Source organism: Oryctolagus cuniculus, chromosome 4 (assembly GCF_964237555.1).
Source record: "Oryctolagus cuniculus chromosome 4, mOryCun1.1, whole genome shotgun sequence".
Classification (NCBI taxonomy): Eukaryota; Metazoa; Chordata; class Mammalia; order Lagomorpha; family Leporidae; genus Oryctolagus; species Oryctolagus cuniculus.
The window spans coordinates 102,542,164-102,565,134 of NC_091435.1; the positions used below are offsets into that span (position 1 = coordinate 102,542,164).

Below are 22,971 nucleotides of genomic sequence, written 5' to 3' on the forward strand. Positions count from 1 at the left end.
AAAACTCCAAGATGATGTTACATTACCCTTAAAACTTGGCAAAACAGTAGCATCATGGATAACCTTAGACTATATTAACAAATAAATAAGTAAACTATTCACTTACATCATAAAGTGAGGTTAAGGGAGTAAGAATCATTTAAAAACTTTGCAACCTCCATATTCTTCAAGTAACCCAACTATAAAATACAAACCTTTTGTGTAATTAGGTGGGAGATGACTTAAATAGAGCCAATTAAGTAATCATGATGGTGGTGATGAGAAAATTGGAAAATGGAAAATGAACCACAGCTAACAGACCCAGATACACTTTCTCATCCATAGAATGGGAATAGCAAGACCACCTGCCTGGACAGGACCATCTTTGGGATCAAATGTGAAGATGCACTGAAGTGCTTGTCTGTGTGTCTGCGTGTCCAAGACTATACAGGTATGTCAGGGAGCCTGCTGTCACGCTAAGCCCTCTCTGTACATACGCAAGGTATTTTATTTGGTCACATCATTGTAGGAGAGATGACTGTGAGCAGTAACAAAAATGGGTTAGAACTTTAGGGCTTTATCTGGGTTTCATAGAATTAGGAACAAATAGGTCACAGGTGTGGGAAATCTGAGGTTATATAAGTCATGGTTTCGTTGATGTTTATGATGAAACCAAATGAAGTTGTAGGATGAGATCTTCCTTTATTTACATGACATGATCTTCCTGTCTCACTCTTCCTTTTCTAGGGTTTGTTTTTTTTTTTTTTTTTTTTTTAGCTGACATTCAAGGCTGTAAGGGGGGAGAGGAAAGAGGGTATGGGACAAGTTCCTAAGTCAAGAGCTGTGCACAGTGAAAACCCAGTCCTTCCCATCATTTCAGTTCAACAGCCTACCAATGGACCATTTTACCTAGGCACAGTTCTTTTAATCCTTCTTGTATGGTCAAGGGAGAACAAACACTGAGTTCTACAAAAACCAAACTTTCTCAAGTCTAGTTCCCTTGAGTCCTGAGAAAAGCATACACATCATTCACAACCTCACATGTGTTTAAAGGATGCACAACAATAAATAATTATTCCTTCTTTTTTTTTTTTCATTCTCCCAGACCTTAGATGAGGAAGAATTTTGATACAGAAAATATGGAAAGCAAGGTCCCAGGTATGACGTATTTACATACTGTGCTTCCTACCTTCATTTGCTCTTGCCTGTTAAGCTTGTTTTCAGGTTACTGACAAAATTACTTCTAGATTAAAATATCTCCCGAGTTGTGAAATTTGGGTTGAAATATGGTACCCAGGAACAGTTACATTGCAATATAATCAAACTTTCTCCTATATAAGAGTTCTGCCCACACTGCACTTGCCAGCACAGAAAGTGTAATGTCCAGGTCATCCTAGAATTAAAATGTGATTCTGGAAAAGTCATCGGTACCACACATACCTGTGATTCACTACTTCAAGTATTAAATTCTTTATTGAATGTTGACATATTAATATTATTACTTTATAAATCTCCCGCCTGTTGGTTTAGGGGAGTCATTTGCTCTTATACAGAGCCAAGGCAACTGGAAAACAAAAAGACAGCCAACTGATGTAAAACTGAAGCCAATTTTTGGATGTTGTACTTTAAAACAGTCTTGGAATCTAAGCTCCAGACATTTTTCTGATCTAGAGAAACAGCAAGGAATAATGGGGCTGTTTCTCAGGAAAATGTTGCACAGCATTCTCATAAACATGTGTATCTTTTAAATATCAAGAGTATTAATTTTGGCTATAAAACATTAAAATTCAAGCTATCATTTGTATGACAAGAAGACAAATGACTTCAGACATTTCCACATTATGCTCCAAAAATTGTTCTTTAAATGATATGCATGGAAGTTGAAAATGGATTTTCTCACTGAAACAAGGCTTTAAAATAGCAGTTAGTCCCCTCCAACTAGCCTTCAGAAGTCAATTTATCCCATAATGTTGTTGAACTATTGGATATTCAAAAAGTATTACCCTATGCTACTATATTTATCATTTTATTAGTATAGTAGCTACAACAATATTCCCAAATCTCGTGACAAAACTAGACATAGAAAGTTTCATTACAGGACCAGTGTTGTGGCTTAGCCAGTAACGCAGCTGCATGCAATGCAGGCATCCCATATGGACTCTGGTTCTAATCCCTGTTGCTCCACTTCCAATGCAGCACCCTGCTAATGGCTTGGGAAAAGCAACAGAAGACGGCCCGAGTGCTTGGGCCCCTGCTACCCATGTGGGAAACCTGAAAGAAATTCCTGGCCCACCCCTGGCCATTGTGGCTATATGGGGAGTGAACCAGTGGATGGAAGACCTCTCTTTCTGTCTTTCCTCCTCTCTCTGTAACTACAACTTTCAAATAAATTTCTAAAAAAGTTTCACTGTAAACCGGACAAGATAGACTGCAGATAACGCCTAAAATAATCTTTATTTCAGGGAAGCATATGTGTGTGGTATTCTGGGAACTTGCATTTCTGTTTCTAGCATAATGTCAACTTGGCTAGGTATTAAGCATTTTAGCTATCTCTACCCCTTCAAGTCCCACAGATATTGTTCTATTCCTACCCCACTCCCAACACACACAACACAAAGAGAGAGAGAGAGAGAGAGAGAGAGAGAGAGAGAGACATATAGAAAATTCAAGGCAGCAGCTGCATAAACCATTGCAGGGGAAATGTTGTTCTTGTTACCATTTTTCACTTGGGCAGGGATGAGGGCAAGATGGAGGTTAGAAAGCGGCTGAAGAATAGATCCCAGTCTAAGTGTTGCTCCATTCATAACTGCAAACTCCAGTCTTTCCTCAGTTGAGAAATGTGTTAATTGCATTATATCTTCAACTCTTTCATGTTTATTTCATCAAAGGAATTTAAGCAGAGAAGTAGCATGATTTACATGGTAAGCATTTTTGTGGTGGGGCCGGGATGGATACTGGAAAATGCATTAGGCGTCCCCTGAGAAACATCAAGATACAGAGGATGTCCCTAGCAAAGAGATGGAGAAGAGGATACAAACAAAAGAAATATCTAAGAGATAAAATCCAAAATGACATAATCTAGTGATTTATTGGACATGAGGGAATAGGAAACATTCAGAATGAAGGTTCACATAATGTATGGGTGACAGTGTCAGTAGGACCATCATTAATCATAAGTGTATTTTAGGGGAAGGAGTGAGCTGAAGCGTCTGTGTGTTCTAGCTAACTAGTGCTGTATAGCAGCGCTCCTCCAAGTGATGATGAAATCTCTCACCAGTCTGCAATTTGGGCAGAGCTCAGTGGGGAAGTCCTTTCTCTATACCTGGTGTCCTGTAAGGCAGCTTGATTAGGAGCTAGACACTGCACTTCCAAGATGGCTTGCTCACATGGCTGGCAGGGTGATGCTGGCTGCTTCCTGGGCCTCTCCTGTCAGCTCAAACACCCATAGGTAGGCTCTGCACACAGCTGTTTGGCTTTTCTCAGCATGGTGCTTGCGGTCCCAAAGCAAACAGCTCAAGGTACAAGTAGAAACTGCCAGCTTGTTAAAGCTTGAAGCTGGCACCATTTTGCTTTTATTGACCAAGAATTTATAAAGCTTAGACAAAAATGAAAGTCATAGGACCAGCTGGGGTTACCCACATCACATATCCAAATGCCTGGTTTGAGACCTAGCTACTCCATGTTTCCAAACCAGCTTCCTGCTAAATGAGCCCGGGAGGCAGCCGATCACAGCTCAGATACTTGGGCTTCTGTCACCCATCTGGGAGACTCAGATGGATTTCTTGGCTCCTGGCTTCCATCTGGCCCAGCCCCAGCTGTTTGGGGCATTTAAGAAATGAACCAGCAGATGAAAGGTTTCTCTCTCTCTCTCTCTCTTTCTCTCTCTCTCTCTATTGCTCTGCCTTTCAAGTACATGAAAATACAGAAAAATAAACATTAAAAGGAAAGAGGGTCATAGACCCCACTTCTCAATAAGCGGTATGTCAAAAATCTTCCTAGTCATTTTTTAAATCTTCCAAGCTATAGAACATCTCAAGTCCTACGGTGAGCCAGGTAAGTCCAATAAATAATTTAATTTACAAACCATAAGTTTACTAAAGAGATCAAAAGAGAGAAACACATTTGAAACACATTCTTCATGAAGCTTAAATTTCAAGCCCTTTACTTCTTTTTATTTTTTCCTCTTTACTTCTAAGGCAATGCCCTGCATTTAATTTTAGGTATTTTTTCTTAAAGTAAAAACCGAAAGTTAGATGAGCTTCAGTTGGCACAACACCCTAGGTGCAGTTTAAATCATAAGAGTAGGTGAGACTGTGTGAGTGGACTAAGAATGAAAACCTGCAAACATCAATACTCGCACCACAGGCGAGAAAGAAGGAGGCTGGGATAAGATGTTTAGAAGATGATCAGGGCGAAAATCAAGCCCCAGAAATTTCAGGAAGAAGTGGCTGGTAAACAGCCCAAAATAACGTATAAAATTCCACCAAAAAAAAAAAAAAAAAGCCCTGAAAAGACTCCTTTCGGGTTGGTGTCATGAAGATCCATTAGCGACCTTGTCAGAGCAGCCTCAGAGGGAAGCAGAAGCCGGCTCTCAGGGTGTGGAGAGTAAACGCTAATTGAAAAAAAAAAATGCAGACAGCCAGAAATTTGGCTGAAAACATTAGAAACAGATACCGAAGTAAGGGAGGTTAGGAGCTAGAAAAATAAACTTTAGATGGCTTTCCACAAAAATACAAAGCCTGAATAACGTTATAACTGTTAAAGAAATTGAAGCAATATTACAAAATATCCCCACAATGAAAACATCAGACTCAGACAGCTTGAAACAAAAAGTCTCTCAATCTATCTTCCAAGAAAGAAATCGTCTGATTTACACAATTTCTTCCAGGAAAATTAAAAAAAAAAAAAAAAACACCCCCCAGGTCATTTTACACAAATGATACCAAAGCCATGCAGATATTCAGAGAAGTGTAACGTTCAGGCCTTTGTAATTCATGAATAAAGATGCAAAAGTCTTAAACAAAATACCAGCAAAGTCAAATGGAACAGTAGAGATAAAAAATAATATACCATGACCAAGTTGCTTTTATCCTGGGAATGCAGATGGTTTAATATTAGAAAAATCTATAATGTAATTCAACACATTAACAGATTAAAAAAGAAAACCATATGACCATTTTAATAGACGCATAAAAAGGATCTGATAAAATTCAGCATAATACAAACGCATAGCGACAGAAGAAAAGCAGGGAGCTTGCTTAGCATAGTGTCTATTATTAGGGAGTGTTGGCAGCCGCCTCTTAAAAGTCAGGAATGAAACACTATCATGACTTCTCATCAACATAGTTTTGAAGGCTCCATTGATACCAAATGTCTAGTGACCCAGTCCTCCTCTGGTCTCTGCTCTCTCTGCCTCTCAGTCAGCTCCACTCAGCCCCTGCTGATACAGAGCATCTGGAACCCAGGAGTTGCCTCTCAATCTGGATGGCACAATGGTGTCTTCTGTTCTGCAAATCTGCAGATACCTGAGAAACTCCCTTTTGATTGGTCTGGGGTATAGCATGGGCAGCTAGATTTTCAAAATCCCCCCTGCCAATTCTAATGTGCAGCTCAGGAGGGGGAGCATTGAATTAAAGCAAGAAAAGAAGGAAAGAAAGGAGAGAGGGAAGGGGAGGGAAGAGTACAGCCATGATTTCCAAACTTAGCTGTGCACTAAAATCATCTAAGGAGCTTCTAAAAATCTTGGTGCCCAGATTGCATCCTAAATTGATTTTTAAATCAGAGACAATGGAGGTACGATCCAGGCATAGTTTATTCTAGAATACTACCGAAAGCTTTCTTATATGTAGTCAGATCAGAGAACCACTATACTGTACTTCCTTCCTTTGCGTTATCAGCTCCCACGGATTCAACACCAAAAACTGACAATGGCTTCTATTATGGGTACAGCAGGATCTGTCTGCCCAAAATTCATGTGGCTGTTTAAACTCTGACGTCTTTCTGTTCACTGGTTGATGGTTGAAGGGTGAAGATTGACCTAATTATAGTGGCCAAGAGGGGAGGGTGACAGGAGGTCTTTGGATCATCGGAGGCGAGCCCTGGGAGGGGCTGGCTGGGGATGGGTAGGGGGATGATTCCCTTGAGGTTTGATTGCTTTGTTCAAGTTCCGCCTAGGTTCTGTCTCTGCTTCTGCCCCAGCATGAGATCAGACCTCCATACCCACCTTGACCTGCCTCCACAGACGCCCGACAGTGGGGCCACCCAATCCTGTAACCTCCAGTTGTCAGCTGAGACAAACCTTTTCTTTCCCAAAGAAACCCCTCTTGGGTTTTTTAGTTAAAGTACCGTACAGCAGTGTAATACAGCCTCAAAGTCTGTAAGTCTTGTCTGCAACTTTCTTCTAACTATGAACAGCCGGCACTCCATCTTCTCTTGGAAGTCTCCCACCTGCCCAATGACCCAGGCTTCCCCTCTGTCACCCTTGAACCCACACACACTTTTGCCCACTGTGCAGTAGATTCCATAGGGTGAGACCTGTGGCTGCCCTGGGTGCTATATGGGAGAATGAAACAAAGTCCCTCAAATCTCCCTCAGCTAGAAGTAAAACAGTTTCCACATTATAGGAATACCCAATGAGTAGAAATCAGGAGTCATGGCTAATAAGAAGAAAGATACAGGAGCAAGAAGTCAGTGCAGCGTTGATATTAATGATGGTTAAAGACTTGTGGGAGAAATGGCACTGAAGGAATAGGGTCAGCCTATAGCGAAATATTCACTGGAAATAGACCAACACGTCCATCCCCAGAGCCACAAAACTGATGGCAAGAACAGAGCCTGTCTCCACTTCTATCAATCTCTGAGCCACTTAGCCCGGAAGCGACTTTCCCTCTGCTTTCTTTCCCTCCTTTTCTGTCAGTATTAGAGGGGTAAAAAGGGATTCCCCTAGCCCTCACTGCCTCAGCGGTGAGAAGAGAAATCTTCTCACACCTCTGCAAGCCACAGAGGAAGAGGGACTTTCCTGCCCAAGTGACAAGATGGGAATCCCCTGCCACACAGGCATCTACAGAGCCAAGGATGTCCATCCATAAATGCAGCGTGCACGCATGTGCCTCGCAGCCAAGAAAGCCACCTTCCCCGAAGACCAGCTCCATCTGCACTTTCCATAAGCTATCCATTGAGTGTGCAATGCTATTCCTACTGTACAGGAAATAGAACTTGCCCATGGTCACAGAACCAGTGAGTCACGGAGTCCAGTTGCCAGCCAATATACGTCCAAATAATCTCCTCTTTTATCTACTGTAAAATGCACTAGCCTGTCCTTGTTGTCAACTTATTTTCTTTTTTTCTACAGCTGATGCAAGGGGCACACAAGGCAGTTTTAACAGGAAGATTTGGGGCAGGGCTGGGGTCGCCAGTGCTGCGGCACGGCAGGTCAAGCCATCACTTGGAATGCTCACATCCCATGTCGGAGTGCTGGTTCAGGTCCTAGTTACTTCTCTTCCAACCCAGCTTCCTGCTAATGCACCTGGGAGGCAGCAAACGATGACCCAAGTACATGGGAATCTACCACCAATGTGCGCAACCAAGATGGAGCTCCAGGCTTCTGGCTTCAACCTGGTCCAGTCCTGGATGTTGCGGGCATTTGAGGAGTAAACCAGCAGATACAGGAACTCTTTCTTCTCTGCTTCTCCCTCTGTCTCTGTCATTCTGCCTTTCAAAGAAATACGTAAATCTTTTTTTAAAGTTTTTTTCTTAAAAAGGGAAAATTCAAACAAGCTGATAAAGGCTGAAGAGTCCTTCTAAAAATGTTTGCAAAACACCCCTTACCATCTTGAGAACGAAGGCAACTCATGTTTGATCTCATGTCAAAGCAATGCAGAATAACACCGTGAACTTTTTCCATCCACCACTACCCAGATCAAGAACCTGAGATTCATCTTTGTAAACAATCTGTTAACACCAAACTCCAGGCCAGCTGGGAAAACCCCTGCACCCACAGCCCTGGGGAACACATGTAACCCAGGTTATGTTCCCCGTTCTACGGTTGCTAACCCCCAGTTTTCACCAGGCAAAAGGTGAGGATGCATAGGAGGCACAATGCCCTCTGGGAGGCTGCCAGACAAAGCCTCCTTCCTGTTCAGTCCATTCAGCTGAGGCTAAAGGGCAAACAGGGCGTGGCTGGAAAGTAAACGGAACAGCACTGCGAGTCCCAGCACGGCGGTGCCAACGCTGCAGTTGCTTCCATTGGAACCACTCCTGACTCATGGCTACGCCAATTTATTTAGTTGCTTATATTCATTAGATTAAAATGATTTAATTAGGCGGTGAAGTGTGGGCATGTTTGGTGTGCAGCATCGCTCCTGCATTTTTTGGTTGTGTCCATATATTTAAACCCCAGGGGAAAAGGAGAGTGTTTTTATTCCCACGGCACTCTTTGAGAACAAATTAAATATTGTTTTTTCTTGCTGCCTACCTCATGATCTCACTGCTTTTTGGCTGCATAATGGGAAAGAAACCATTTCAGTAATTGCCATATATGTAAAGAACTGTAGGAAATGTTATAGCTTCTGTGACATGGCACTCAAGTTTCAGTTTATAAGAATAAAAAGATGGCCAGAGCCACGGTTCAATAGGCTAATCCTCCGCCTGTGGCACTGGCACACCGGGTTCTAGTCCTGGTCGGGGTGCTGGATTCTGTCCCGGTCACTCCTCTTCCTGTCCAGCTCTCTGCTGTGGTCCAGGAGTGCAGTGGAGGATGGCCCAAGTTCTTGGGTCCTGCACCTGCTTGGGAGACCAGGAGAAGCACCTGGCTCCTGGCTTCGGATCAGCGCAGTGCGCCGGCCACAACGCGCTGGCCGCAGTGACCATTGGAGGGGTGAACCAACAGAAAAAAAGAAGACCTTTCTCCCTGTCTCTCTCTCTCTCACTGTCCACTCTGCCTGTCAAAAATAAAAATAAAAATAAAAAGAGTTGTGGAGGACAGTCCACAGATGCATTATTTCTTCAAGGAGGGCTCATAGTTGGCTTTCTGTGCCTCTCGATTAAAAGTGGTCGAGAAGATACGGACATCATCTAAGTCTTCTTTTCCCATCTAGCACATTCAGGGAAAGCCAGCACCAATGTGAAATGGAGCAGGAAAAGCACGACATGGTCCCATAATTGTGTTCAACTGGTGCTCAGAAGGAATCTTTGGTCAGTTGATCTTCAGTATGATTCCCAATCCTCATCTTTTCACATCGTCTCAACGTTGAAGACCAATGCTTCTTAGTAAAAGCAAGCTTTCTTTTCCCCCAGCAGTCCCCCTCTTTATCTTCCAAGTCCCCCTGCTTTATCCAGTCCTTCTACGACACCCTCAAGCCCAACCCTACACCTATGTATTATCTTATTCCTGACTAGGATCTCGTATCTCCTCATTGATAACTCCTGAGAGCCTGACCTCCTAAGAAACGTCCTTATCTGCTTCCCCCATACAAGCGTACAAGAGTGCTATCATATGATTTCTATGATTCCTCATCTTGTGGTGACATGGTGTAACTAGGCAGTTAGTTAATGGTTAGGTGAGCTTGAACTCTGGCACTTGTAAAATGATACTATCTCTTTCTCAGTTTCATATGTCCACCATCCCAGAATATACCTGTCATATCCAGGACCAGGGCTCTTGCTCAGACCCCACCCCAGATGTATATCTATTTGGGGTACCACTCCCTTCTTTATAAAAAGAGGTGGAAGGTGGGAAAGGCCTCTTTCCACAGCAGAACACATGTGGACATACCACTCTCATCTGCCCTCTCTTCACTGTGGACCAGTCTCGGAAGGACCTCTCTCACACTTGCTTAGAGGTGCCGTTTTTGGTTTTCCTTTCTCTCTCATTTATAGGCCACACTTTGGCCCACTCATGATGAGTATTTCTCTATGTGAAGTGGCCCACACACATGTATAAATGAATATTTATTTGCCTGCTGTTAAATAAATTATGCACTTATTTGCATACTATGCTAGTCTCCACTTAGTGTTTTTACCTCTGTAGGAAGCAGGAACCTGGATTGGAAAATAAAATAATCATTGCCCACATTAATAGCACCTCCACAGAATCAGTGACTTCCTTCTTCTTTAGGTATCAAAGACTTCATTTTGTATGTTTGTTGCCTGCTGTTCAATTATTTTTCCCAACTATAGAGCAAGAAATGAGTACAATGAGAAATGGAACAGGAGTCCATCTGCTGTGTTGGAGATGGTCTCAAAAGCTGGTTTAGTTCCCTGTCTACAGTGGTACTTGGTATGACATTAAGAGAGCCCAGGAGAAAACACCAGACTGAAAACTTGCTATTTCAGTGATCACAAGCAGGAACAGGGTGTCCTGCCTGCCTGCCTATCTGTCCTCATTGCTGCTGTAGGCATAGGTTACAGTCATTTACGCTCATTAGAAAATCACAGAGAATGAACAAAACCGTTCTAAAACTATGATTCACACCTCATATTCATCATTTCAAAGGCACCATTAAAGGCCTCCTTGCCCATGGGAGCAAGGTCCTAGGAATTTTGTTTTGTTGCTGCTCTTGTTGTATTATCTTGAGCATTTATAAAACCATTCCAGTTCTTTCCTAAAGGAGTCAGCTTCTTCTCCACTTGCAAATGTTGCAGTTTAGTGGGATCTAACCCTGTATCAAATGGTAGCTTTATAAACAGTCTCTGTTATGGAGATTTAGTTCCCCAAACTCAGGTAGACATTTAAACTCCAAAGTGTTATGTTAACAACTAATGGATTAATGTTAATTGTTGATGGATTATAGGTGGAGACTTGTTCTAATTATGGTGCCTGGAAGGTGACCCCAGTGGGAGGTCTTTAGGTTAGTGGAGTTTGCCCAGAAGGTAGAGATGGTTGGTTATGTAAGCGCAGTGTGCTTCCTTTTTCTCTTGCTCACGCTCTCTCTCTCTCTCTCTCTCTCTCTCTCTCTCTCCCCCTTTCTTCCCTCTCTCTCTTTATTTCCTAGCTTGCCATATGATTGTACCTGTAGCCTCCCCAGGGCTGTGAACCAATGGAGCCTGCCTGATCTCAAACTGAACTTTCATAACTGTAAGCCAAAATAAACCTTCTTTCTTCCTAAGAAGTTTCTCTCAGGTGTTTTAGTTACCATAACAGAAAGCTGACTAATACAATCTCCTGTATGTGTCCCTTACATGCACAGAGAGCCTGCCTGGCTCACACTGCCATCCATCCATCCATTCATTCATTCAAAGTATTTTTATTAATGGCCCTCAATACGTTATTGTGGGCACTGAAGTTACGACCCTGAGCAAGCAGACATGAATTCCGTAGTATGAAAACTACTCTGTAGGGTATAATCCCCTTCCCTGACCTCCAGAGGAAGTTGCAGAGGAAGCACAGTTGTATCCTTTTATAGCCTTTTGATATTTGGAAAAGGCTTAGCTGGGCCACGTTCTGCTCCACTGCTGGCTTTCTGTTCCCTCCTGTAGCATGGTAGGATCAGGCAGAGTGATAATCACTGGTTTGTACATAGGTTTATAAAATAAAACCTAGACGTGGGCACTATCTGCAGCTCACATCTCACAATAGAATGTGCTCAGACATGGTGACCATAATGCCAATAAAAGCCAAGAGACCTCCCTAATTCAACTGAACAATATTTTAATAAATATAGAAATTATAGCTTTTCTGGATTAGAAATGTCTTAGAAAAATGAATGATTCTATCCACTTCAAAGATCATTGGGAAAAATAGTATACATGTGTATGTCTATAATGTCTACATTTGAAATGAATGTGGCAAAATGTTAAAAGTTATTACATTTTAAAACAAAAAACAGAATTTTTTAAAAGGTCATTAAAATTAGATGCAAAGATATGATTTACAGTCTCAACATTTACATATTTTAAGAATCAAAGTAATGAAAACTCCAGTTAAACATAGTCGCCTCCTGAGTCCTTCCACTGCCCTGGTACAACTAGATATAGCAGATAGCCTACCAAAAACCAATGAAGCAAGAGACTTTCCTGATAGACAAAACGAGGAAAAGTTGTGGTTGCATCTACTGTTCATCATTACCCCAAATGGAGGCTATTTACCCAGAAACGATTATAAAAAAAAAAAAAAAAAAAAAAAACCCTCTGCCAAGCTACTGCAGTCATTACCAAGCTGATGTGTCCAGGTGTTAAGCACCTTCGACAAACTGAAAAGACAACTCCTAAAGTCAAGTGGGAAGGTGGTACAGACAGAGCATGTGTGCCCTCCTCACCCACTCACGCGGCGAAGCCTCCTGGCAGGTTGATGGTAGTGTGTAAGTGGGGTCTTTGGGACGTAATTAGGTAGCGATGCCTGCGGAGTCTTCATGAATGGGATCAGCGTCTTTGGAAGACGCAAGGGCGTGAGGCTCTCTCCCTGCCAAGTGAAGGCACTGCTGTCTGAAAACCAGGAAGAGATCATTCACCAAAAACCCTGCTGTGTTGGTACACTGATCTTGGATTTCTGGATTCTGGGTTTGTGAGAAATATATGTCTGTCATTTGTAGTAACCTGTTGAAGCAGCCCAAACTAAGATAGAGGCAATCCCCAGAATTCATCAGGGCAACATATTTTTCCCACAATGATGTGCATCTGTTTAATTCCCAGAAATGTTGAGATTTAGGGTTGGCAATGTGACGTAGCAAGTTAAGCAGCCATCTGCAATGCCTGCATCCCACTTTTCTTTTCTACCCGCTTCAGCCTGACTCAGCCTTGGCCACTGCAGCCATCTGGAGAGTGAACTAGCAGATGACCTTTCTCTCTCTATCTCCCTCTCTCTCTCTCTCCCAGTTACTCTTTCAAATAAATAAATTAAACTTTTAAAAACAATCTAAGCACATAAATGCTTAAAAAAATTAAACCTGTAATACTTATAATTTTGTATTAAGTATAAAAGTAAGTTGTAACTTTAAAATGTATAATCGAGGAGCCGGTGCTGTGGCATAGCTGGTGGAGCCACTGCCTGCAGTGCCAGCATCCCACATGGGCGCCAGTTCGAGACCCGGCTGCTCCATTTCCGATCCAGCTCTCTGCTATGGCCTGGGAAAGCAGAACATGGCCCAACTCCTTGGGCCCCTGCACCCACATGGGAGACCTGGAGGAGGAAACTCCTGGCTGCTGGCTTCAGATCAACACAGCTCAGGCTGTTGTGGTCAATTGCAGAGTGAACCAGTGGATGGAGGACCTTTCCTTGCCCCTGCTTCTCTCTCTGTGTAACTCTGACTTTCAAATAAGTAAATAAATCTTAAAAAAATGTATAATCGGCCGGCACCGCAGCTCACTTGGCTAATCCTCCACCTGCGGCGTCGGCACACCGGGTTCTAGTCCCAGTTAGGGCGCCAGATTCTGTCCCGGTTGCCCCTCTTCCAGGCCAGCTCTCTGCTGAGGCCAGGGAGTGCAGTGGAGGATGGCCCAAGTGCTTGGGCCCTGCACCCTCATGGGAAACCAGGAGGAAGCACCTGGCTCCTGGCTTCGGATCGGTGCAGCGCGCCCGCTGTAGCAGCCATTTGGAGGGTGAACCAATGGAAGGAAGACCTTTCTCTCTCTCTCTCACTGTCCACTCTGCCTGTCAAAAAAAAATTTTTTTTAATGTATAATCGAGTTGTTGATTTACAGTTGTGATTTTAAATAAATACAATAGTGGCAGATTTAATAGATGTCAACATTCTCTTATCTGTGAATTTGATTCATTAGATTTATAACAGTTGTTTAAGTACATAGGAGAGGTTTTATTAAAGGATTGTAGTTTATAAAAGGAAAATAAAGCATATTTAAATCATAAATGAAATTTTAAATGTTCTTAGTTGTTTAAGCTTATAAAAGAGACTAAACATTAACCAAAGACTCCTTAAAATTATTGTTTAAATTTGCTGGATTTGTAAGTAGAAAATTAAAACTTTAAAGCTGAACTTTTTTTAAAGATTTATTTGTTTGAAAGGCAGAGTTACAGAGAGGAGAGGCAGAGAGACAGAGGTCTTCCATCCGCTGGTTCGCTTCCCAAATGGTCTCAAAGCCAGGAGTTGGGAGCTTCTTCTGGGTCTCCCACACAGGTGCAGGGGCCCAAGGATTTGATTTCCCAGGCCATAGCAGAGAGCTGGATTGGAAGTAGAGCAGCTGGGACTTGAACTGGCACCCATATGTGATGCCAGGACTGCACGTGGAAGCCCCACCTGCTACGTATGTCACAGCACCTGCCCCTAAAGCTGAACTTTAAAGAAAAAAGCTTCTGTGGGGGTTGACACTGTGGTGTAGTGGGCGAAACCTCTGCCTGCAGTGCTTGCATCCCATGTGGGCGCAGGTTCTAGTCCTGGCTGCTCTTCTTCTCATCCAGATCTCTGCTATGGCCTGAGAAAGCAGTAAATGGTCCACAAGCTTGGGCCTCTGCACCCTTGTGGGAAACTCAGAGGAAGCTCCTGGTTCCTGGTTCCCAGCTCCTGGCTTCAGATCGACCCACCTCCAGCCTTTGCAGCCATTTGGGGAATAAACCAGCAAATGGAAGACCTTTCTCTCTGTCTCTCCCTCTCTGGAACTTTAGTTCTCAAGTAAATAAATAAAATCTTTAAAAAAAAAAAAAAGCCTCTGAGTAATTTTTCCTGCCACAAAAACTGCTCTAAAGAATAATTGTGCTTTATTTGAGAGCCAAAGAGACAGAGGGGGAGAGAGAGAGATGGACAGGGTGAGCTGCTATTTGATGATTCACTTCCCAGATGCCCACAATAGCCAGTGCTCAGCTGGGGCCACAGCCAAGAACCAGAAACTCAATCCAAGTCCTCCAAATGGGTGGCAGAAATCCAATTATTTGAGCCATCACTACTGCCTCTTAGTGTCTGCACTAATGGGAAACCAGAGTCAGGAGCTAGAGTTGGGATTCCACCCCAGGCACTTCTATGAGGGATATAAGCATCTTAACCCCGAGGCTCAATGCCTTTTCCTGGAAGGATGATTTTTAAAGGCACATTTAACGATACCTTTGGTAGTTTAGGGGGTGAATGGAGAGAAAGAATTATGCTTACAAAGAAAAGTTGGAAAGAAATTTATATTTTTGTAAGACCCAGAGTTAATACTAAATATTATGCTTTCACCTACCTTCTGCTATCTTCCAATAAATATAGGAGAAATGCTACAAAATTAATGTGGGAAACAAAAGGTCAGAATTATTCAGCAATTATTTATCATTGAGTGTCTACTCTGTGTACAATATGAGAAAATACAAAAACGTGTTTAGTTAATAATCTAGTGAGGCAGGTAAGCTGCACAGATCTGAAACAATTACAGAACACAATGATTCAGTTCAATAAACATTTATTGAAGAGTCAACCTTGCAAGAGATACGGTGATTGGCTCCAGGAATAGGGAGGGGACTAGCCTCAAAAACAAACAATAAGCTTTATAATTAAGTGTTAAATTGTGTGTTGCAGAAGTCAAGTGTAAAGCATTCAAAGAGAGATACCAAAGTATATTGGAACAGCTGAGATTTATGGATGAGGTAAAAATTGATTGGGGCTTTGAAGGCTAGAAAGGACTTCAATATACAAAAGCAGACAGGGCTGGAAGAAGGAGGCACCAGGAACCTGTGTGCAAAGAACAACAAAGAAAGCAGCAGACAAGAGATGCTATGTGTTGAGTGATCATGGGATTCTATTAAGGAATGATTTCTAAATCACACAAGACTAAAATATAAGTTAATTACTAGCTTAAATTACAAAAAAAATTAGGACTAAAACAGTAATAATTACTACTAAGCACTGGGAAGAGGTGTCCTAGAGTATGATAAATCCAGTAGGTACTATTCAAATTTGATTAATCAGGAAAATAAAGCATAAGCATATATTATTTTTATCCTTCTTGGAGTAAATGCCAAGGTAAAGCGAACGTTAAAACAGCTCATCTCTGGAGATAGAAGCAAAGGTGAGGATGGTCAGGGACAAGATAATGCTGCGTTTCATCCTAAACCCCCTGCACTATTTGAGTTGATGCCTCATGAATGTGTCACTGTGACCCAACTATAAAAATCCAAGACAAATCAATGTAGTTATTAGGCCCCACTTGTTTGACCCAGAGGCAGTTTATTACTATTCTGAAGCTAATAATACCTATACTCCAAGGCCTCTCATTGGCACTGACCCCTTCCAAGACCAATATCTAATTTTGCAGTTAAGGGTCGGCACTGTGGTATAGCATGCTGGTAAAGCCACCGCCTGCAGTCCTGGCATCCCATATGGGCGCTGGTTCAAGTCCTGGCTGCTCCACTTCCAATTCAGCTCTCTGCTATGGCCTGGGAAATCAGTAGAAGATGACCCAAGTGCTTGGGCCCCTGCACCTGTGTGGGAGACCCAGAAGAAGCTTCTGGCTCCTGGCTTTGGATCAGCCCAGCTCCAGCCATTGTAACCATTTGCGGAGTGAACCAGTGGATGGTTCTTTCTCTGGCTCTCCCTCTCTGTAACTCTGCCTTTCAAATAAATAAATAAATCTTTAATTTTGCAGTTAGTATACACTTTCCATTCTCTTTTCTTAAAAACGGCCCCCAAGTTGTATAAGCGTCAGACCCTGAGCAACCCTGATTTGACCTAGGAATGTAGGATCTTTCCTTTCATACAGCCCATCAAAGCCTTTCTCATTTGCATTTCCTAGAAGGAACTCAGTGTCTGCTTTTTATGTCACTTTTAATCAAAGCACATGATCTTACATATGCTAATAAATTATTTTTATGCGAAAGAAAAATCTCTACTTGGTTCAGTAAGCAATATCAAGGTACTCTTTTAAAGATTTATTTATTTATTTATTTGAAAGTCAGTTACAGAGAGAGAGAGAGATTTCCATTGGCTGGTTCACTCCCCAGATGGTTGCAAAGGCCACATCTAGGCAAGGTCAGAGCCAGGAGCCAGGAGCTTCATCTGGGACGCCCACGTGAGTGGCAGGGGCCCAAGCACTGGGCTATCTTCTGCTGCTTTTCCCAGGCCATTAGCACAGAGCTGTATTGGAAGTGAAGCAGCCAGGATATGAACCAATGCCCATATGGCATGCTGGCACTGCCTTCAGGCTGCAACTTAACCCCCTACAGCACAATGCCAGCTCCACGTGCACTTTTGTTTTTGAGAGCAGAGAGACAAAGACAAATGAAGAGTAATATCCACTGATTCACTCCTTGAATGCTCACAACAGCCAGGGATTGGGACAGGCCAAACCTTGGAACTGAGAGACTCAATTTAACTCTCACAAAGGTGGCAAGAACCCAGTTACCTGAGCCAATAGTGTTGCCTCCCAGGGTCTACATTATCAGGAAAGTGGAGTCAGAAGCGGGGCCAGGTTTCACATCCCAGCTTCTCTTATATGACACACAGGTGCTTCAACTGCTAGGCTAAATGCCCACCCCCAGGGCATTTAAACAGGGAAATGGTGAAGGATGTGGCAGGGCTGGTGATTTACAAAATACTCCCTTGATACTTGTGGAGTGGAATTGAAGTTGAGAGAACCTGGAAGCGGGGGACCAGTTGGAGCTGTTGCAGCAATTGACAGGTGAGGCGGGAAGGACTGGAGGAGCTGTAGGAGGTGGGATGGAGAGGATGGAGATAGATGCAAGAGACAGCAGAATTGACCAGGCCTGGTTACCAGCTGAAGAGCTGCCCCACACCAATATCAGCCCATTAGGATTCTTTCAAATTAAAAGCTGGGACAGAGCCGGGGTCTTTACTCTTCATTTGACAAATTTCTCACAGGTTTCAACTGGACATTTGACCAGTAAAACCAAACTGGATGAAGGCATCCTGCCAGTCATTCTATAACTCTATCCAGACATCTGTGGGTAGAATTCTACAGCAAGTTTTGAAACACTCAACTTTCTTTTAATAATAAAATTGGGAATTTTCAGGTTCTGGGTACATAGTCTTCAGAGAATGTGCTGATGAGGAAGGCTAATAAATTGAGTCAATTAAAGAAGCCAACAGTCTTCTAGACCAAGGCAATTTGTATTTAGACACAGTTTAACTGCTGCCCAGGTTCCTCCTGCAGAAGACTGATGGGGAGGCACATTACAAGGTAGTGCAGCACCGGGAACGCCACTTGGCAAGCAACAACATGTTAAAGAGTTGGGGACAGAACATCTGAATCTCTTTTCACTCTTGTGAGCTTGCAGTTCTTTTTATCCCTACAGGATACTTTGGGCCGTGTGTTTGTAACATGGGCATTCTGCATACACGAATGTGTGGACCTTCGAATTGCTCTGTGGAAAGACGAAATTTAACATCATGTTTGTGTGCAGCTGATTGAGCACCGCTGACCTGGGAAGTGAAACCAGTTTAATGATGCACCTGGGCTGTCTCCCAATTGATTGGTTCAACTACAGTGCATCTGGACAAATTAACGGCCAGGATTGACACTGGGTAGGAACTGCTCTTCTGCACCCTCCTTCCCCTGGTTTGTGTGCCTTTTTTTTTTTCTCTTACATATGGAGCCTAAGAAATACCTTAACTTTTTTTCTATTGCATCAATACAAGAAGTCTGCAAAACGTTCATGGAAAATGTATATTATGAAAAAATGATGCATGGATTACGAACTCTTTTGAACTAAAATCTATTTATCTTTTAATTGTTTCTCCACAAAGTACCCTCTTAAGTCCTTAAATTTCACTTGCTAATCATAATGCCTACTGAGAACTAAAAGTGAGTTAAGAACTCACTCACAAATAGGATATTGTACTAAGCATGTGTCATGTCTGCCTGCGAGGGGGTAAACTGGACAGTGACCCTGTGAACGCAGTGGTGGAGGCATATTAGTTCCATATTCAATGACTTTACCAGGGCTTAAACAGAGGAGGAGGAGACCTGCAGCACACCATACATGTCATTGCCCTCTAAAGCGCAGCCTCTCTGGGGTTTCTGTGGCCTCTGGCCGTTACGTGTCCTCACTCTCTGCCCAGCTTCAGCTCTCCCCCTCCACTGGCTCCCTGCCATCACCAGCATTAGAAACAGGTTGAAGTGGTCCCCTTCCTTTGTGGCATATCAATCCCTCCTTCACAAATCGAGCTTCCTGAAAAAGCTGTGTCCCAGCACAGCTTCCTTGGCCTCACAACTTCCCTTCTCACCCTCTGCGCTTTCACACTTACTACTTCTCCCCCAGGAACTGCTCTTGCCAAAATGTCTACCGAATTCCTTAGGGCTGGTCCAACGCCTTTTATGTCTGTTCTCTCCTAGCTTCTCCCATTACCTTTAACACTCTTGACAAAACAAAAAAAGCAAGCCAAAGAAAAACAAAAACATTTTTCCAGCATTCTCCCCTCTTCACTGGCTATGCTCTCCCTCCACGTCATTCTCCACTCAATTTCAAAGACAGAGACAAACAGAGTTCCCATTCGCTGGCTTACTCCTCAAATGCCCACACTGACCAGAGTGGGCCAGGCCGAAGCTGGAAGCCAGGAACTCAGCCCAGGTCTCTCTTGTGTGTAGCAGCGACCAATTACTAGAGCCTTCACCTGCTGCCTCCCAGAGTCTGCGTTAGCAGGAAGCTGGTGTCAGGAGCCGGAGCTGAGTGCTGAACCCAAGCATTTCAACGTGGGACACGAGCATCCTAACAGCTAGCCTCAATACCTACTCCCTTTCATAATGTCCTTTGCCAGCTCATTACTCTGATCTGCTATGATCCCCGGCTCTTGTTTTCTGGCTCTCTTCTCTTAAACACACTCTCCAGTGATCTCATCCTCTCCAGCAGCTTCCGTCACCATCACTATACAAATAACTCTCAAAGTCCAGGTCCCCACAATGCTCTTGTCGGTGACACCAGATCAAATGGTAGGAGCAGTGAAGACAGGCTTATCTTCCAGATGACTCTTTAACTTAAAGACCGCAAGCTTGCAAATTCTCAAAACTACCAAGGAAAGAAAGTGGTGAACAAAAGGCCACACTTGGAATACTGTCAGCTACCTCCTTTAGAAATTCTTGGCTCACCTTTTGCTTCCTTCTTTAAAACAACACCAACACACTTGGGAGATCACGTGTGGGGGAGGAGGGCCAGACAGCTGAGCGTAACAGAGGAGGAACAGGAACTGTTCTTTCAACCAGTATATGGTGGAGGGATAAGGGTGGGGTGGAGAGCACAGCCTTTCCCAGATTATTCCTACTAGAGTCCCAGCAAAAAGAAAGAACCAAGCTCATGACATCCAGAGCCAGGTTATACCTGAAAAGCCCATGTTGCATACGCTCTTGGGCGCCCAACCATCAGCAACTTCACAAGGAGCCAGAATCCCACAGCCAGGTTCCCTTCCACTGTTCCCACAGGGGAGCTGACAGGGAGCACCCTAGAAAGAGCCACAGAATATAATGTGCCTCCTACTGGAGCACAATGGATATATTATGACTACAACCACTGACTGCATTGGCCTCCATGGAGCTCTGTTTTACTGCAAGAACCCAGGCCTGAATTTGTGCCCTGTCTCCTACTTTACAGAACAAGTGCATCCCTCACACTCATATCAGATCTTACTGTGCTGCACTGCCCTGGTCATGAGTACCTCTAGAGTATGAGAAAAGGAAGAACTAAGTCTAAGGACAGGTGTAGAGGAAGCAAACACAGACCCTTTGTTGACTAAAAACACTTTCGCTAATCAAGTAGCTTCCCATTCTTTGCTCCCACAAGATTGAAGAAGTATCTAACTACAACTGATTTTTGACAAGCCAGGAGATCTTTGGAAACTGATTCAGGAGGTTCAAAAAATTATTTTCACTGCCTACTTAAATGACAATGCTTCTTGTGTTCATATGTGTACCCACACATGTGCATGAATGCACAAAAAAAAGAAAAATAGAATTAGTGCAAACCTGGGCTGGCACTGTGGTATAGCGGGTAAAGCCACCACCTTCAGTGCCTGCATCCCATATGTGCTCATCCTGGCTGCTCCACTTCCTATCAGCTCTCTGCCATGGCCTGGGAAAGCAGCAGAAGATGGCCCAAGTCCTTGGGCCCCTGCACCCACGTGGGAGACCTGGAAGAAGCTCCTGGCTGCTGGCTTTGTATCAGCCCAGCTCCAGCCACTGTAGCCATTTGAGGAGTGAACGAGCAGATGGAAGATCTCTCCCTCTGCCTGTGCCTCTCTGTAACTCTGCCTTTCAAATAAATTAATAAATAAATCATTAAAAACTTAGTACAAACCTACCTCCATCTAACAACAGGTCATATTGGTTTATTACATAAACCAATTAGAAGAAAAGCCATACTGACCTTATTGAGGTAAATATTTTAAATAAACATTAACACTGAGAGTTATATAATCACACCATTTTACAGTTAAAGTTTATTTTTTGATGAACTATAAGGATAGCTACATACATTCAAGGATAAAAATGATGTAAAACCTGTCAGTATTACAGAAGAGCTTGTTCATGAATGTTTTAAGTGAATGATGATAGGTATTTGATTACTGTGCTATTTGGATCCCATTAGATATATTTTTTAAAGTGATGTAGTAGTTTTATTCAAAAATGTCAATTTTTGGAAAATATTGGATATTGTATCCTTTGCAACAACATGGAAGAGCTAGACTGAGTTCTTGGCTGCCAGCTACGACTTGGGCCAGCCCCAGCCATTGTGGGCATTTGGGGAGTGGACCAGCAGATGGGAGCTGCTTATATGTCTCCCACTCTCTCTCCCCTCTGCCCCTCAGGTAAATAAGTAAAATGACATATATAAATTATTGGGCAAATTTTTATTTTCATCAAAATAGTATCTGACTTGCATCTGAGGATATTTACCCACATGGATCCAAAGTGTGCGATCCACTTATCTAGAGATTATCTGGGGCACCCAATGATTCATAGAAACTGTACCAACACCATGGCCTCCAGGCTCAGACCTCCTCGGCTCTGGATGGCTTCTTTCGACCCTGGCAGAATGTTCTGTCCCTGTGAGTCCCCTGGGAGGCAGCCAGAAAAAGCCTCAAGAAGCCTGTTTCAAGCAGAGGCCCTGTGAAGGGATACAAAGACTCAAATGCTTTTTGTCACCAAGCAAACAGCTTAAATGAGTGCGCCTACCTGGGGGAGTGAGAGGACCGGAAGAGGTTAGAGCTGTGGGCAGCAGTGAGCTGTGCTGGCTTAGAGGAGGCAGCTGCTTGCTCCACCCGGTTGCTGATGTGGCTTGTGTTGCCCAAAGCTGTTTACTCTTCAGGAAAAATTGGATTTTTACGTGAAATCTCTGGGTTTTTTTAATCCAATTTTTAAAAGACGCCTATTCAGGCCAACCTACATAGACATGGGACCTCAATTTGGCTCTTAAGCCTCCGGATTGCAAGGCCTGCTCCTGTGCTCCTCAAAGTTCCTTCCCAGGTTCAAGAACTGTTTGTTACATTCCGCCATGAGATGTGCATAGCAACTGAGAATAACATTTAGAAACCTCAGTAACCATTTGACAGAATGATTTTCTGAATCTAATTTTCTGAATCTAATAATAAAAAAATTGGCTTGTGTTTTGTATATTTTTTATTTAATTTTTTTTTAAAGAAAAGAAATCAGCATGCAAGCAATTGGAAATCTTGCCCAGAGATAATTCAAAAAAGCAATGCCGTGGCCTTCATCAAGCCAAAGGATCCATGTGCAGACACTGCCTGTCCCACAGCAGGGTCAGGGCTTTGTAGCTGAATGTCTTCACAGGGACCCCCCCGCAAAGGGGTAACCCTGGGTGAATGAAAATGCGCCCGGTATAACCAGCTGACAAACACGTGACAGTAAAGGCCCTGGGGGTCCCCTCCTTTCCCGCAGAGGATTGTGGGAAATGCCAGTGTCACTCTAACAGGACTCCTTCTACGCCCACCAGGTCCGGGTGCCTCCTCCTCCCCCGACCAGGCCAGGAGGACTGACACTGGAGAGGCACAGGGCATGCTCTGGCACTGATGCTTGTCCAACACGCTGCGCTCCTTTGGAGATCCTCAACATGGTTCCTTTCCACAAATTCTCTTCTCTTCCTTCTCATTTCAGGGCTCTCTGCTAGGC

The 22,971-nt window shown here is 43.4% G+C and overlaps 1 long non-coding RNA gene across 1 annotated transcript in view; it reads right to left on the reverse strand.

Moving 5' to 3' along the window:
* Positions 1 to 22,297, reverse strand: part of LOC127482901 (uncharacterized) — a 79,670-nt gene extending 57,373 nt beyond the window's left edge. Inside the window, exon 1 of the long non-coding RNA XR_007908806.2 lies at positions 22,018 to 22,297. This is a non-coding gene — a long non-coding RNA (uncharacterized lncRNA). The remainder of the gene's footprint in view (positions 1 to 22,017) is intronic.
* Positions 22,298 to 22,971: the final 674 nt, after the last annotated feature.